We start from the raw sequence: 18,501 nt of genomic DNA, 5'->3' as shown, positions 1-18,501 counted from the left end.
TGGCGCGATCTCAGCTCTCTGCAACCTCCACCTCCTGGGTTCAAGCGATTCTCGTGCCTCAGCCTCCTGAGTAGCTGGGATTACAGGTGCCCACCACGGCGTCAGACATGTCTCATTATACTGTCTGCCCTTTTGGAATTCAGGCACAGCTTACCAGCGTTAACATCAACACAGAGACCTTAAGACTGATAGAGCAGACTCTTTAAGTCTGATAAGAAACATTTGCAGTCTGTTCTCTCTGAAGCCTGCTACCTGAAGGCTTTGTCTGCTTGATAAAACCTTGGTCTCCACAACCACTTATTTTTATTTTTTATTTTTTGAGAGGGAGTCTCACTCTATCGCCCAGGCTGAAGTGTAGTGGCACGATCTCAGTTCACTGCAACCTCCACCTCCTGGGTTCAAGTGATTCTTAGGCCTCACCCTCCCGAGTAAGCTGGGATTGCAAGTGTGTGCCACCATGCCCAGCTGGTTTTTTCTATTTTTAGTAGAGACAGTGTTTCGCTGTGTTGGCCAGGCTGGCCTCAAGTGATCCACCGGCTTTGGCCTCCCAAAGTGCTGGTATTACAGGTGTGAGCCACCACGCCCAGCCCACAACCCCTGGTGGGAGATAATTGAATCATGGGGTGGTTTCCCCCATACTGTTCTCGTGGTAGTGAGTAAGTCTCACAACATCTGATGATTTTATAAGGGGTTTGCCCTTTCACTTGACTCTTATTTCTCTCTCTTGCCTGCCACCATGTAAGACGTGGCTTTCACCTTCTGCCCTGATTGTGAGGCCTCCTCAGCCATGTGGAAATGTGAGTCCGTTAAACCTCTTTTCATTTACAAATTACCCATGTCAGGTATGTCTTTATCAGCAGCATGAAAACAGACTAATATACCAATGTTCATGTTAAATATGTTGATTGATGTCTCATGTCTCCCTAAAATTTATAAAACCAAACTGTGTTCTGACCACCTTGAGCACATGTCTTTAAGACCTCCTGAGGCTGTGTCATGGGTGTGCATCTTCAACCTTGGCAAAATAACTGAGACCTGCCTCAGATATTCAGGGTCCACAGCAGGGTTGCCACAAACCTTTAATTTGGAAAAAATGTAATAGCTGCAAAGTGCAGTAAAGCAAAGCAAAACGAAATGAGGTATGCCTGTGTGTGTGTATGTGTGTGTGTACAAACATTGAGTATCTCTTATAATGTGGTTTGGGTCTGTGTCCCCACCAAATCTCATGTTGAATTGTAATCCCCAATGTTGGAGGTGGGGCCTGGTGGGAGGAGATTTGATCATGGAGGTGGATTTCTCAAGAATGGCTTGGGACCATCCCCTGGGTAATTTCCTCAGGATAGTGAGTTCTCACTATGTTTGTTTAAAAGTGTGTGGCATCTCCCCTTTCACTCTCTTTGCTCCTACTCTGGCAATGTGACAGGTAAGCTTCTTCTTTGCCTTCTGCCATGGCTGGAAGCTTCCTGAGGCCTCCGCAAAATCAGAAGCCTGCTATGGTTCCTCTACAGCCTGCAGAGCTGTGAGCCAACTAAACGTCTTTTTTTTTTGAGATGGAGTCTCACTCTGTCATCAGGCTGGAGTGCAGTGGCACAATCTCGGCTCACTGCAACCTCTGCCTCCCAGGTTCAAGCGATTCTCCTGCCTCAGCCTCCCGAGTAGCTGGGACTACAGGCACGCATCACCCACACCCAGCTAATTTTTGTATTTTTAGTACAGACAAGGTTTCTCCATGTTGGCCAGGATGGTCTCAATCTCTTGACCTTGTGATCTGCCCGGCTCAGCCTCCCAAAGTGCTGGGATTACAAGCGTGAGCCACTGTGCCCGGCCTGAAACCTCTTTTCTTTATAATTTACTCAGTCTCAGGTACTTCTTTATAGCAATGTGAGAACAGCCTATTATACCTTATTTGAAAAGCTTGAGACCACAAGTGTTATTTTTGGATTTTGGAATATTTGCATTATGCTTACCAGTTCAGCATCCCTAATCTGAAAATCCGAAATGTGAAGAGCTCCAATGAGCATTTCCTTTCAGCATCACGTTGGCATTCAAAAAGTTTTGGATTTTGGAGCATTTTGGATTTGGGATTTTCTAATTAGGGATACTCAATCTGTTTGTGTATAGCCATAGGGATGTGTGTGTGTGTGTGTGTGTGTGTGTGTGTATATCTCCAGATTTGGGAAGTTTTTGGCCATTATTTCTTCAAAGACTTTTCAGTCCCACTCTCTGTTTCCTTCTATGACTCCACCAATAGCAATATTAGCTCTTTTGTTATTGTCATTTGGGTCCCTGGTCCCCTTCTTCTCCAGTCTGTTTTCTCTATTGCTCAGATGGGGTAAATTCTACTGATTTGTTATCAGGATCTCTGATTCTATCTCCTCTCATTTCCTTATACTATTGAGCCCACTCAGTGGGTTTTAAAATTTCACTTCTTGTATTTTCTTGTTCCATCATTTCCATTTGAATCCTTTTTATAACTTCTCTTTCTTTGCAAAGATTTTTTTTTTTTTTCCTTAAGGGAATTCTTAATTGCTTGTTGAAACATTTCTATATTGGCTGCTTTAAAACCCTTGCCAGATAATTCCAACATGAGATTCATCTTGGTGTTAATGTCTATTGACTTTTCTCATTCAGGTTGTGATTTTCCTGCTTCTTGGTTTGATGAATAATTTTCAAATCTACCCTGGATATTTTGGATACTAATTTTGAGACTCTGGATCCTCTGTAATCTCTTTGTATTTACCCAGTAGTCCCTTGCTGAGATGCAGCATGAAAGCTTATGATTGTGAATTCTGTTTCCCATGGGTCCTGCCAACACCATCTCAGCAAACATGGAACCAGCAGGTGCTACCGGTGGGGGTGGTGGTTCAGCTTGATTGATGCTGGACCCCATTGATACTACCTTGGTGGGAAAATCGGGGTATCACCTGCTTCTATCAGATAGGAGATAGATAGAAATTAATGACTTTTGCTTCAGCTATCAAATTTTTGCTCAGCTCTGGTGACACCACTAGACGGGGAAATTGGAGCACTGGCACCTGCTTCCATGGGACAGAGGTATAGGGGGAAAGACCAGCTTCTTACTCAGTTTTGCTAAAACTGCTGGGGGCAGTTTTTCCATTAACTTTTAGCTGGAGTGTGGTCAAATTTGCCAAAAAGGTTTTTTGGTTGTTAGGCCAGTTTTCTCAGCACTTTAGTTAGGGAGGACAGGATTTGGGGAGAATTTCTCTTCCTTCTCCTTCAGCTCCTTTTCTTTTCTCTTCCCTCTCTTCCCCTCCTCCTCTCTCACTTTTTCTTTTTTTTTTTTTTTTTTTGAGACGGAGTCTCACTCTGTTGCCCAGGCTGCAGTGTAGTGGCCTGGTCTCGGCTCACTGCAGCCTCCACCTCCTGGGTTCAGGTGATTCTCCTGCCTCAGCCTCCCAAGTAGCTGCGATTACACGTACCTGCCACCACGCCTGGCTAATTTTTTGTATTGTTAGTAGAGACAGGGTTTCACCATTTTGGCCTGGCTGGTCTCAAACTCCTGACCTCGTGATCTGCCTGCCTCAGCCTCCCACTGTCCTGGGATTACAGGCATGAGCCACCATGCCCAACCAAGATCATAAAGACTTTCTCCCTGATTTTCTTCAGAAGTTATATAGTTTTATATCTTATATTTAGGTCTATGATATATTTCAAATTACTTTTTGTATATATGTGAAATAAGGGTTGAGTTTCATTTTGCTTCCTTGTGGATATCTGATTATTTAATCACCATTTGTTGAAAAGACTATCTTTTTTTTTTTTTTTTTTTTTTTAGACGGAGTCTCGCTCTGTCGCCCAGGCTGGAGTGCAGTGGCGCAATCTCGGCTCACTGCAAGCTCCGCCTCCCGGGTTCACGCCATTCTCCTGCCTCAGCCTCTCCGAGTAGCTGGGACTACAGGCGCCCGCCACCACGCCCGGCTAATTTTTTTTGTATTTTTAGTAGAGACGGGGTTTCACCGTGGTCTCGATCTCCTGACCTCGTGATCTGCCCGCCTCAGCCTCCCAAAGTGCTGGGATTACAAGCGTGAGCCACCGCGCCCAGCCTGAAAAGACTATCTTTTGCCTATTGTGTCACCTTGGCATAATTGTCAGAGATGAAATACGTGGGTTCATTTCTGGAATATGTTCTGTTCCATTGATTTACATGCCTACTCTTATGCCATTTCTAAAGTCTTGACAACCTTAGCTTCTTGGTCTTAAAATTGGTTAGTATAATTCCTCCAACCATTGTTCTTTTTCAAACTTGTTTTGGCTATTTTAGGTATTTTACATTTTCATACAAGCTTAAGTTTAAAAATACATGCTGAGATTTTATTGGAACTGTATTAAATCTATATAGCAACTGGGGAGAATTGACATATTAACAATAGCGAGTATTGTAATTCATGAACATGGTACACCTCTCCATTTATATAAATCTTTTTTTTTGAGACAGGGTCTCACTCTGTCACTCAGGCTGGAGTACAGTGGCATGATCACAGCTCACTGCAGCCTCAAACTCCTGGGCTCAAGTGATCCTCGTACCTCAGTCTCCTGAGTAGCTGAGACCACAGGTGCACACCACCATGCCCAGCTAATTTTTAAATTTTTTGTAGAGACAGAATCTTATTATGTTGTCCAGCCTGGTCTGGAAGTCCTGGACTCAAGCAATCCTCCTGCCTTGGCCTTCCAAAGTACTGGGGTTATAGGTGTGAGCCACCACACTTGCCCATTTATGTAAATTAAAGAAAAGTTTCTCTCAATGTCTTGAAGTTTTCAATGTACAGGTTTGCACTTCTTTTGTTTGATTTATCCCTAGGCATTTCATATTTGTGTATGCTAATATAAAAGGCATTTTTTTTGGCTGGATGCAGTAGCTCATGCCTGTAATCCCAGCACTTTGGGAGGCTGAGGTGGGCAGATCACCTGAGGTTGGGAGTTCGAGACCAGCCTGACCAACATGGAGAAACCCTGTCTCTACTAAAAATACAAAAATTAGCATGGTGGCACATGCCTATAATCCCAGCTACTCGGGAGGCTGAGGCAAGAGAATTGCTTGAACCTGGGAGGCGGAGGTTGTGGTGAGCCAAGATTGTGCCATTGCACTCCAGCCTGGGCAATAAGAGCAAAACTCTGTCTAAAAAAAAAAAAAAAAAAAAGGCTTGTCTCCCCTGAATTTAAAATTCCAAAAGTTAGTTGCTAGTATTTAGAACTACAATAGATTTTTGTATAAATATTTTGTATCCTGTGATTTTGCAAAATTCAAAAGTTTAAGTATCTTTTTTGTAACTTCTTTGGAATGGTTTATATAGACAATCATGCCATCTGCAAATTAGGATATTTATTTCTTCTTTCTGATCTGTTTACCTTTTGTTTCTTTGCTTTGCTTTATTGTACTAGGTAGGACCTCCAGTAAAATGTTAATTAGAAGTGGTGAGAGAAAACATCCTTCCCTTATTCATTATCTTAGGAGGAAAGCATTTATTCTTTCATTATTAAGTGTGATGTTAAAGTTTGTTTTTTGTTTTTCGTTTTTTGTTTTTTTTTTTTTGAGATGGACTCTCACTCTGTCATCCAGGCTGGAGTGCAGTGGCGCGATCTCGGCTCACTGCAACCTCCGCCTCCCGGGTTCAAGTGATTCTTCTGCCTCAGCCTCCCAAGTAGCTGGGATTACAGGCATGTGCCACCATGCCCAGCTAATTTTTGTATTTTTAGTAGAGACAGGGTTTTGCCATGTTGGCCAGGCTGGTCTCAAACTCCTGACCTCAGGTGATCCACCCGCCTCAGCCTCCTTGTGCTGGGATTACAGTCGTGAGCCACTGCACCCAGCCTGTGCTTCACTTTGGATCTATTGCTGTGTCTATAAATTAACCCAGTTTTTTTTTTTGTAGTGTTTAATCTGCTGTTAATCTCACCTAGTGTATTTGTTCATTTTAGACCCTGTATTAAATGGTCCACTTACGTCTTTTAAATTTAAACATTTTATTTCTCTTAGCCAGATGTGGTGGCATAAGCCTGTAGTCCTAGCTACTCAGGAGGCTGAGGCAGGAGAATCGCTTGAACCTGGGAGGTAGAGGTTGCAGTGAGCTGAGATCACGCCACTGCACTCCAGCCTGGATGACAGAGTGGGACCCCATCTCAGAAAAAAAAAAAACATAAATAAATAAATAAAAATAAAAATTGTATTTTTCTATTTATGATGTTTTTCTATAGATCCTGAATATATTTATAATATTTAGAGTTACCCATTTTAAGGTTCTTGTATGCTCATTCTATCATCTCTGTCAATTCTTGATGTGTTTGTATTAATTGAGATTTTCCTTCTAGTTGTGGGTCACAATTTTTACCTTCTTTGCATGACAGCTTTTTTTTTTAAATTTAGGTGCTGTATTTGTGAATTTTACATTGTTACATGCTGGAGTTTTTTTGCATTCTTTTAAAGAGCATTAATTAGCTGGGCGTGGTGGCACGCACTTGTAGTCCCAGCTACTTGGGAGGCTGAGGCTGGAGAATCTCTTGAACCCGGGAGGCAGAGGTTGCAGTGAGCCAAGATTGTGCCAGCCTGGGCAACACAGTGAGATCCGTCTCAAAAAAAAAAAAAAAAAAAAAAAAAAAAAGCATTGTACTTTGTTTGGCAAGCAGTTAAATTCCCTGCAGATATTTTTGTGGGTTGGTTGGAAAGGTTTGTTTGAGTGGGTATAAGGCGGCCTTTGTTCTAGAGCCACTTTAACCCCAGTTGTAAGGTGTGCCCCTTCTGAGGACTCTGTGTCCCAGGTTGTGAAGCCTCCTTACCTGCCTATGTGGGTTCTGGCAGTCTTGTCACCTACTGCTCTCTGGCGATTCTTTCTCGTGACCGTGGAATGTCATTCCACGCGTGCACTAGTCAGTTCTCAAAGGATCAAGGGCACGCCTCTGCAGAGCTCCGAACGCCCTTCCTTTGCGCGTTTTCTTTAGTACACTGCTCTGTGTATTCCAGTTGTCTTGGCCTCTTCATTCTACAGTTGACTCGTGAACAATGAGGGGGCTAGGAGGACTGACCCCCACCCGCCTCCCTGTGCAGTCAAAAATCCACATATAACTTTTGATTTCCTCCACACTTAACTAATATGGCCTATTGTTGACCAAAAGCCTTACCAATGACCAGAACAATCAGTTAATGCATATTTGGTGTGTCATATGTGTTTTATACTGTAGTCTCACAATAGAGTAAGCTAGAGAAAAGAATCTTCTAAGAAAATCATAAGGAAGAGAAAATATATTATTTATTAAGCGGAAGCGGATCATCATAAAGGTCTTCACCCTCATCATCTTCATGTTGCATAGGCTGAGAAGGAGGAGGAGGAGGGGTTGGTTGCGTTGTCTCAAGGGTGGCTGAGGCAGAAGAAAATCCTTGTATATGTGGCATGCACAGCTCAAACCCATATTGTTCAGGGGTCAACTGTTAGCTGTGTAGTGATTTTCTCTCAGCTTCTCGGCTCAGTGAGACCTCGGTGGGGGACCAGCGGAGGGGAGGGCTCTTCAGCTTCTCCGCCCTGTGCTGCAGCCCAGACTTCGCCTCCAGGAAGTAAGCCAAGGCAATCATAGGGCTTATCTGGTTTGTTTCTCTTCTCTCAGGAATTGCTTCCTTTGCTTCCTCGCACTGCCTGTTGCTCAGTCTCTGAAAATAGCACTCATTTATTTTGTTTGTTTAAGTTTTCATGGCAGGAAGATAGTTCCTGTAGCAGATTATCTTCCATGGGTGGAAGCTGACGTTCTGGATAATTTTTTAATGGTTACTTTTATATTGTTTTCCCCATTTAAAAAGTTCTTGCCAAAAAGAAATCTCAAGTCCATTTATAGTTAAGTAGTGTGTAGTGTCCGGAATGTTTTATAATACATTCAAGGTCAGAGTAAAAACATTAATGATCATACTTGTGTGGACCCAGAAAATCTGAGACAGGTCTCGGTTAATTTAGAAAGTTTTATTTTGCCAAGGTTGAGAACATGCGCCTGTGATACAGCCTCAGGAAGTCTTGATGACGTACCTAAGGTGGTTGGGGCACAGCTTGATTTTATACATTTTAGGGAGATGCGAGACATCGATATATGTAAGAAGTAGATTGGTTCGGTCTGGAAACGTGGACAACTGCAAGCGAAGGCAGGAAGACTGGATGGAAGTGGGGAGGGGGCTTCCAGGTCACAGACAAATGGTTGCATTCTTTTGAGTGTCTGATTAGCCTTTCCAAAGGAGGCAATCAGGTATGCGTTTATCTCAGTGAGCAGAGGGATAACTTTGAATGGAACAGGAGGCAGGTTTGCCCTAAGCAGTCCTCAGCTTGAATTTTCCTTTCAGCTTAGTGATTTTGGGGGTCCAAGATATTTTCATTCGCATTTGCAAACAAATGTGAATACTTGCAAGTCTTATGGGGGATGCTGGTAAACCTTGTGGAGCCCATGCGAATACAAAACTTCTAATGAAGACGTGGCAAGCAGAGAAGATAAGGAAAGACTCAACAGATCCGAGGAGTCAATGTCATTAGAGGGCAGATGTGGTGGCTTCTCCCCCGAAGGACATGGCCTAGCAACAGGTGGGAAGGTGATGGGGGAGGAAAGCGGGGGTTTAGGGAAAGGCAAGGGCAAAAGAGCGTTTGTGAATGGCACAAACTTTAGAAACTACAAAGGAGGGAGGTTCAGCCTCACGGCCTCTCGTGGCGGAGGGAAAGCAGTGGAGCTGAAGGTGCAGGAGACGCGTTCACAGGAGACGGGCATCGGGCTCAGCCTTGATGCTTGCTTTATAGAAGGAGAGACTGGGAAGATCGGTCCCCTTGTGCAGAGGCAACATGCAAGCACACGAGCCCAGACCCCATGAGTTGCTCCTCCTGCAATTGGGGGCAGTTTCTTCATAAAAGGCAAGTCGGAAAAAAACACATTATTTTCTCTCGTAGGGATTTTCCCTTCGAACCTTGTTAACCCAGAATATCTGAGACAGGTCTCAGTCAATTTAGAAAGTTTATTTTGCCAGCGTTGGGGACACGCCTGTGACACGGCCTCAGGATGTCCTGACAACATGTGCCCAAGGTGGTTGGGGGTACAGTTTGCTTTTATACATTTTAGGGAGACATAAGACATCAATCAGTATGTGTCAGCTGTAGGGTGGTTTGGCCTAGTAAGGCGGGAAGTGGGGGGCCTCCAGGTCAGAAGTAGATAAGAGACAAAAGGTTGCATTCCTTTGAGTCCTTGATTAGCCTTCCACTGAATACGCAGTTTAGTCTGGCTCAGTGAATCTGCATTTTTACATAAACAATAGGGCAGAAGAAGCAATCAAATATGCATGTGTCTCGGGTGAGCCTTAGAGGGATGACTTCTAGAGTTCTGTCTGCCCTTTGTCCACAAGGAATTTCCTGTGGGCAAATTGTGAGGGAGGTATCTTTGTAGCTATCTTAATTTAGGAATAAAACGGAGGCAGGTTTGCCTGACATAGTTCCCAGCTTGACTTTTCTCTTGGCTTAGTGACTTTGGGGTCCTTAGATTTATTTTCCTTTCACAACCTTTACTTGAGTAAAAGTTTCTCCTTTAGAAACCAAAAAGGCCAGTCAGTCCCTGAGCTTCTGATTCTTTTGTCTCCTTAGTGACTATACCTGTGTGCCGTTTCACCACACACCTTTGAATCCCTTTAAATTCTGCTGAGGTACAGTAAACAATCACCTACCTACGTGGTTTGACCGGAGGGATCCCCAGAACAGTGGTCTTCTGAAATGCTGCTGCCATGTGTTTGCCTCAATGCCAGGAGTCCCTCTGTGTGGTGCCTCCAGGCAGCGGCAGGGGACGTGGCAAGCCGGCCACCCTGCAGCCCCACGTGAGTGTGACTTGGTGTGTTAGCTTCCAGTCCTCATGACAGTGACAGAGACCAGGCCATGGAGGAATGGGAAAAGGGTGGAACTTGGGATGTGGAAAGCCATGTAGAAAGAACAAACTTGGAGGGTTAAAAAACCCCAGTGGTAGAGGGCATTAAAGCAGGCGATCAGAAAGAGGAGATGAAGAGACTACAAAACCAAACTCTGCCCATACCATTCCTTGTGTCAGGTTGGGATCAGTGGCTCATGCTTAGTCACTGCTTTGCATTCATACATCTTCTGTGCAACCTATGCTCCATGGCTGACCTGCTACCCACCACCTGAACTCTGGTCCGAAGGCGTCCTGCAGCAAGCCAGAGCATGTTCCATGTCGCCTGATTGTGCAGACGTGGTCTGGGCACCACCCTGTCTACCTTCTGTACTCCACAAAGGGATAACAAACCACCAGCCACACAGTAAGACATACCCTTGTACTCAGATTTTATTTTGGAGCGTTCCTTCTATTCTGACCTTAGCTTTCTGTACTTCCTGTCCTCTGTAACATCGGAGGGTTTATATTGCTGGGAGTTTTGAAAGTGCTAGGCTGAGGGTCACAGCCAGTTTATTTCCCCACATCTTTCCTTCTCTCAGCCGCATTCTTTGGGTTCTGAATCAGTCTTTCTTTTTTTTTTTTTAATTGCAACTACGTCATAGGTATATTGTTTTTTCCTGGAAACAGAGGTGGGGCTGCTTAGGTGATGATGACCTACCTGTTCATTCCCAGACCTCAGCTCCGGTATGAGTATGTCTCACTGAATCCCAACCCACACCCTACATCCTAACCTCATAATAGCATGATAATTATATCACAAAAATAGCAAACAAGGACGATCAAATTTGGGGGTGGGGGCTAGGAGAGGAATGTTCAAAAAGATTTGTCATTCTGAGTTACAGGGTTTCCGAATTAACAAAAAATAACCACTTGAGAGCTAAAGTAATAGGAAAAATAAATACATATTAACCAAACAACATTAGCACTAATTAAGGTCCAAATGTTTAAAATAATTGGCCAGAGGGGAAACTGCTGAGCTCCCAGGCATTTACCAAGCGCTGAGATTTGCTGGCTGTTGTTATTAATCACTGAGCTTTGAGCTGTAAGCATTTTATATCAAATTCTGCCACTGAGCTGTGTTGTGCAACTCTAATCGAATAGCACTGTGTCTTTGGAGCCACGTCTGTTGCCTAACATGGTATGTTCACATTCACTCAGACACTGCATAAATTAAAAAACCACGTTTTTATTTTCTCTATTTTATTTATTTATTTTTCAGATGGAGTCTCGCTCTGCCGCCCAGGCTGGAGTGCAATGGCACGATCTCGGCTCACTGCAACCTCTGCCTCCTGGGTTCAAGCAGTTCTCCTGCCTCATCCTTCTGAGTAGCTGGGATTACAGGCACATGACACCACGCCCAACTAATTTTTGTATTTTTAGTAGAGATGAGGTTTCACCATGTTGGCCAGGCTGGTCTCAAACTCTTGACCTCAGGTGATCCACCTGCCTCAGCCTCCAAAAGTACTCGGATTACAGGCGTGAGCCACCACGCCCAACCTATTTTCTGTATTTTAATTGTACTTCACCTTGTAGTTTGTTTTCCCAGCTGAGCCTTCCTCCTTTTATCTAACACACACTGTCAGAATTATATTCCTAAAACACCACCTTGCAAACGTCCTCCCTCTGCCCAAAAGTGGAGGTTGCCAATTACCTGTTGATGAGGTCCACACCGCGTAAATCGGCTCTTGTCATGGAGAACTGGTGGACACCATGAATAGCAGTGCTGTAAAATGGACTGGAGCTGCCAATCACTTCTCCCACTGCCAATCACTTCTCCCACTGAGGGAGAGACTACGTAGGCCGAGGGTGGTGGGTTAAATTAAATGACCCCTCTGCCCAGAGTTTTATTGGCCCTGGGGTTGAAACTTGAAACTATCAGGTCAGTCAGATGATACCTCCCCCACATCTGGAAGTGGGCTGAGAAACCCCTTTTTAGTGAGCCTTGAACAGAGCTGCTCAGCAGTTTTACCTGCTCCCTGTTCCCCGCTGAGCTCTGCACAGCACAGAGAACTGCTCTAGAAAGGAAAAAATAAAGCATGGACCAAGCATGGTGGCTCACGCCTGTAATCCTAACACTGGGAGGCCGAGGTGGAAGCATCACTTGAGCCAAGGAGTTTGAGACCAGCCAGGGCAACACAGCAAAACCCCATCTCTACAAAACATTTAAAAACCTTAGGTGGGTGTGGTGGCACGCGCCTATGGTCCCAGCTTCTTGGGAAGGCTGAGGTGGGAGGTTGAGGCTGCAGTGAGCTATGATCACACCACTGCACTCCAGCCTGGGCAACAGAGAGAGACCTTGTCTCAAAAAAATAACAAAAATAAAAAAATTAAAGTAAGCCAGGCGCGGTGGCTCAGGCCTGTAATCCCAGCACTTTGGGAGGCCGAGGCAGGTGGATCACCTGAGGTCAGGAGTTCGAGAACAGCCTGAATAACATGGCGAAACCTCATCTCTACTAAAAAATACAAAAATTAGCTGGGCATGGTGGCAGGCGCCTGTAATCCCAGCTACTCGGGAGGCCGAGGCAGAAGAATCACTTGAACCTGGGAGGCGGAGGTTGCAGTGGGCCGAGATTGTGCCATTGCACTCCAGCCTGGGTGACAGGAACTAAACTTCATCTCAAAAAGAAATTAAAGCAGACATGTATAAAGGGCATCAAAGACTCAATAAGAGAAACAGCAGCAATTCAGTCTAAGTCAGAATCATACAGGATGCTCAAACCCCTTTAGGAATTACAAAATGAAGCAATGAGAAATCACTTTTTGGCCAATGATATTGGCGAATTAAAAACAAACTGGAGGCCATTGCACTCCAGCCTGGGCAACAGGGCAAGACTCCATCTCAAAATAAATAAATAAATAAATAATAAATAATAAATAAAAATGGGGCCAGGCACAGTGGCTCACGCCTGTAATCCCACCACTTTGGGAGGCTGAGGCGGGCGGATCGGAAGTTCTAGACTAGCCTGACCAATATGGAGAAACCCTGTCTCTACCAAAAATATAAAAATTAGCTGGGCGTGGTTGTGCATGCCTGTAATCCCAGCTACCCGGGAAGGCTGAGGCAGTAGAATTGCTTGAACTTGGGAGGCGGAGATTGTGGTGAGCCGAGATCGCGCCATTGCGCTCCAGCCTGGGCAACAAGAGCAAAACTCTGTCACAAAAAACAAACCAAAAAAATCCCGAAGTAGAATATATGCAGCGAGGGTGGGTGGGTAGGCAGGAAGATGCTTAGTTAGACCCAAATAGCGTGGGGCTTCCTAGTGGCTTTCTTGCCGTCTTCTGGAGTGGCGTTGAAGCTTCCTCTGGCTCAGTCCCTGTGTGCGTCCATGAGGTCATAGTTCCATGAGGTTCCATCCAGCTCAAGCTCTGTGGCTGGGCCTGAGCCCCAGGGCGTTGTGTGGAGCCACTCCCGAGCCAGGACTCAGGCAGAGCCATCCCTGGGTCTCAGGCAGAGCCATTCTGGTTCAGTGCAGTGGACTCCCAAATATGAACTTGGGGGTGGGAGTTCAGGTCTCAGTTCCCAAGGAGCTCTTGGATTCTTACAAGAATGGAGCCACCGCCTCCACAGTTCTGCCAACCCAGGTTTTAGGAAATGGTTATCTAATGGACATCTCAAATCCAAACTTCTAAAGTGGAAATCTTGATCTCAGCCCCCCACAAAAAATAACAGTTTCCACCTGCACCTTTACCAGAGATGGGGCAGGTAAAGGTACCCCTAGTTGCTCAAGAGACAAACCAGTGACCAGAAGCTTGGTGTCATCTGGGTTCCTCTTTCTTAGATTCATGCCCCACGTATTAGAATATTCTTCCAAACGCATTCAAAATCCAGCCTCTTCTCATGACCAACACCTGGTGGGAGCTGCTACCACCTCTCACCTGGGCTGGGCCGGGGCCTCCTGTATGTTCTTCTGCCCCTGTCCCCAGTTTATTCTCAGAGCAGCAGACCAGGAGCTCCTTGTATGGTATCAATTAGGCCGTGCCACCCCCTGCTCACACCGGCATTGCTGCCCATTTCACGCAGATGCGGAGCCAAAGTCTTATTGGGAAAGAAGTGAAGAAAGGCCACATGACTTCTCCAGTGTCACTTCCACTTCAGCCCACTGGCCCTGCCAGTCCTTGGAGAGGCCAGGCTCAGCCCTTCCCTAGGGCCTCTGCACTGGTCATTCCCTCTGCCCAAGATTCCCTTTGCTCAGAAGTCTATGTGGCTACATCCTTACCTCCTTTAAGACTTTGTTCAAGTCTTCCTGCTGATGCCTGCCCTGACCACTGCCCTCCCCAAGGCCTCCAGTCCCCTGAAATCTGCTCTGCCCTCTCCCATGGCACCAATTCCCTCTGATAGCCCTTATAATTCTGTTATTTATTATGGGCATTGTCTGTACCCCACTTCTCTGACTTATGAAGACAAAGGTCGTTCTTTTGTCCACTGAGGGGTTCTGAGCACTAGAAATGATGCTTGGTGCACAGTAAGCACTCAGTAAGTATTTGTCTGATGAGTGAATGAATGAATGAATGAGTGAATGAGCAATGGCTGTCAGGTTACTTCAGATACGAGGATGGAGCACCCAGGGGTTCTTCACAAAGATGGGGTGCCCAGGGGACTGCCCCTCACTTTCCACAGCAGGAAGCCTGGTCCTGCATTGATGCGAGTCCCCTAGAGGTGCCCAGTTTCAGCTCCACCGAAGGAGGTGTGCCACCAGGGCCATATAGTGCTGTCACAGACATTGAGTTGGAGAGGGAAGACCCACCAGCTGCTCACAGTACAACTGCCAGGAGAGAGAGGGCTGGAGGGACAAAAGGAGATATTACATCTTTCTCTATTTTATTTTGAATTGCTGGGATTTTGGCATTTAACAAATATTACTTTTTTGATAAAATAATTCACAATTTATTTATATAAACATATTTTAACTTCGGATCTACTGCCTAGTAACCCCCTTGCAGGAAATTGATGTTTACTCTAACCAGTGACATGTTTTGCAGTGCTTTCTTAAGGTGAAATTCACATTTCAAATCCTTTAGAGGCTGTAGCACAACTGCTGACAAAAAGAACCCAACTGGGGCCGGGCGCGGTGGCTCACGCTTGTAATCCCAGCACTTTGGGAGGCCGAGGCGGGCGGATCACGAGGTCAGGAGATCGAGACCACGGTGAAACCCCGTCTCTACCAAAAATACAAAAAAAAATTAGCCGGGCGTGGTGGCGGGCGCCTGTAGTCCCAGCTACTCGGAGAGGCTGAGGCAGGAGAATGGCGTGAACCCGGGAGGCGGAGGTTGCAGTGAGCCGAGATCGCGCCACTGCACTCCAGCCTGGGCGACAGAGCAAGACTCCGTCTCAAAAAAAAAAAAAAAAAAAAAAAAAAAAGAACCCAACTGGTTCTTTTCTTGCCTTCTATCCCCTATAACTGGCGTCTGCTTCCACTTAGATTCGACACAGCACCATTCCTTCTCCCAACTCATCCTAAAGAAACCCAGGGGAAGCAGTGCTAAGATTATGGGCTTATTGGAAAGCAATCTACCCTGATTATACCCTTAGCCAGGCTGACATGCAGTTGTAAATACCCACGTTGCCAAATGGATTATAAAACACTGCTACAATTCTGTATTCATAGGTACCTTGCTGCAGCTTCTAAGCTCTCCAGATTCCTCCACCACCCGCCCTGCCCTCCCTATCCTCCCATGACCCAGCCACTGAAGGGAGAACAGGGCCCAGCAGGGATGGCTTTTAGGCCAGCACCCGCCTGTTCTGACTGGTTAGCACCCATGACGGGCTGGTTGTTCAATAGTTTGAATAGCCTTCTGCCCATTTAACCCCCCTTTTCTTCTAATGTTCAGAGCTCTTTAGTCTCATACCTTTTTTCTCTGTCAACCACACCACTTAAAAGTGTTGAATAAGTACCTAAATGTTTAGATGTAAATAAAACAATGCAGAACTTCTTGTTTGAACCTCTCCGATAAGCTCTCCTTAGCTGTATTGCAAAGCCCAAAGCCTGCCCTGTGGAAAGTGGCGTAGAGGGTGTGGCCTAGACCACAGGTGCCAGCACCTCAGCAGTGCAAGTACCATCCTGTACTGAGGGAACATTGGTTTGGGCTTAGATAAACCTACTTGGCATCAGTTCTGAGAAGGTTTTCCTTTGTACCTCTAAAGCAAGACCCCAGGCCAGGCACAGTAGCTCACACCTGTAATCCAAACACGGAGGGAGGCTGAGATGGGAGCATCACTTGAGCCAGGGAGTTCGAGACCAACCTGGGCAACATGGCAAAACCCCATTTCTACAAAAAATTAAAAATTTCTTTTAGATGAAGAAAATTAGAAAATTTTAGCTGGGCATGGTGGCACACACCTGTAGTCCCAGCTACTTGAGCCTGGGAGGCTGAGGCTGCAGTGAGCTATGATCACACCACTGCACTCCAACCTGGGCAACAGAGCAAGAGCCTGTCTCTAAAAAAACAAAATAAGGCCGAGTGTGGTGGCTCACACATGTAATCCCAGCACTTTAGAAGGCAGAGGCAGGTGAATTGCTTGAGTCCAGGAGTTCAAGAGCAGCCCGGGCAACATGGCGAAACCCCATCTCTACAAAAAGTAAAAAAATTAGCTGGTGTGGTGGTGCATGCCTGTAGTCCCAGCTACTTGGGAGGCTGAAGGTTGCAGTGAGCCAAGACTGTGCCACTGTACTCCATCCTAAGCAACAGAGTGAGACCCTGTCTCAAAATAAATAAATAAATTAAATTTAAAAATAACAAAACAAGGCTGGGCACAGTGGTTCACTCCTGTGATCTCAGCAATTTGGAAGGCTGAGGCAGGTAGATCATCTGAGGTCAGGGGTTCGAGACCAGCCTGGCCAACATGATGAAACCCTGTCTCTACTAAAAATACAAAAATAAGCTGGGTGTGGTGGTGGGCACCTGTAATCCCAGCTACTCGGGAGGCTGAGGCAGGGAGAATCACTTGAACCCGGGAGGCAGGGGTTGCAGCGAGCTGAGATTGTGCAATTGCACACCAGCCTGGGCAACAGAGCAAGGCTCCCTCTCAAAAATAAATAAATAAATAAATAAATAAGTAAATAAATAATAAAAAATAAAAATGAGGCCAGGTGCAGTGGGTCACGCCTATAATCCCAACACTTTGGGAGGCCAAGGTGGGTGGATCACCTGAGGTAGGGAGTTCAAGACCAGCCTGACCAACATGGAGAAACCCCATCTCTACTAAAAATACAAAAAAAATTAGCCAGGCATGGGGGTGCATGCCTGTAATTCCAGCTACTCGGGAGGCTAAGGCAGAAGAATTGCTTGAACCCAGAAGGCAGAGGTTGCAGTGGGCCGAGATCACGCCATTGCACTCCAGCCTAGGCAACAAGAGCGAAACTCTGTCTCAAAAATAAAATAAAATAAAATAATAAAAATAACAAAACAAAACAAAACTTTAGATTTGCTGCCATCCAGGGAAGCAAGCAGCTACTGCCACCGTGCAGTGTGGGGTTTGGAGTCTGATGCCCCGCTCTGGGAGCCAGTGCCAGGGCTTTGCAATCCTGCTGCCCCTCACTCTGTCACCCTAGACAGACCACTGAGCCTGGCTGCGCTGCAATTCCTTATCTAGAGGTGGAAATCATCACAGCACCTACCCTCTAGGGTTGTAAAGATGAAACAAGATAATGCATGCAATGCCCTTGGCACTGTGCCTGGCACAAGGGAAGGGCTCATAAAAGCCCTCAGCTCTAGCACATTATCATTTATATATGGCGGGCAGGTCTTTGATAATATTTAAAACAAATACTTGTATAATAAGAGTGGACAAATTAGAGAAACAAAATGATTTTAAAAGTGATTTACTTGCTGGGCACGGTGGCTCACGCTTGTAATCCCAGCACTTTGGGAGGCTGAGGAGGACAGATCACCTGAGGTCCAGAGTTTGAGTCCAGCCTGACCTATATGGTGAAAGCCCATCTGTATTAAAAATACAAAATTAGCCAGGGGTGGTGGTGCATGCCTGTAATCCCAACTACTCAGGAGGCTGAGACAGGAGAATTGCTTGAACCTGGGAGATGGAGGTTGCAGTAAGCTGAGATCATGCCACTGCACTCCTGCCTGGGTGACAGAGCAAGACTCCATCTCAAAAAAAAAAAAAAAAAAAAAAAAAGCCGGGCGCAGTGGCTCATGCCTGTAATCCCAGCACTTTGGGAGGCCGAGACGGGTGGATCACTTGAGGTCAGGAGTTTGAGGGCAGTCTGGCCAACGTGGTGAAACCCTGTCTCTACTAAAAATACAAAAATTAGTCAGGGGTGGTGGCACATGCCTGTAGTCCCAGCTACTCGGGAGGCTGAGGTGGGAGAATTGCTTCAACTGAGGAGGTGGAGGTTGCAGTGAGCTGAGATCATGCCATTGTACTCCAGCCTGGGCAACAGAGCGAGACTCTGTCTCAAAAAAAAAAGAAAGGGATTTACTCTATCAGTTATATGTGGATTCTGTCCCCCATTGCCTATTTCTAACAGGAATTTGTGTGAAACCGTGGCTTTAAAATGAAATTTGGAGACACTCAAAAGTATGCCTGGGCCAAGCCTGGTGTTGGCACAAGGTAGGGCTGAA

Source organism: Hylobates moloch, unplaced genomic scaffold (assembly GCF_009828535.3).
Source record: "Hylobates moloch isolate HMO894 unplaced genomic scaffold, HMol_V3 SCAFFOLD_15, whole genome shotgun sequence".
Classification (NCBI taxonomy): Eukaryota; Metazoa; Chordata; class Mammalia; order Primates; family Hylobatidae; genus Hylobates; species Hylobates moloch.
The sequence above is the reverse complement of the archived record's forward strand: the minus strand, read 5'-3'. Positions refer to the sequence as shown.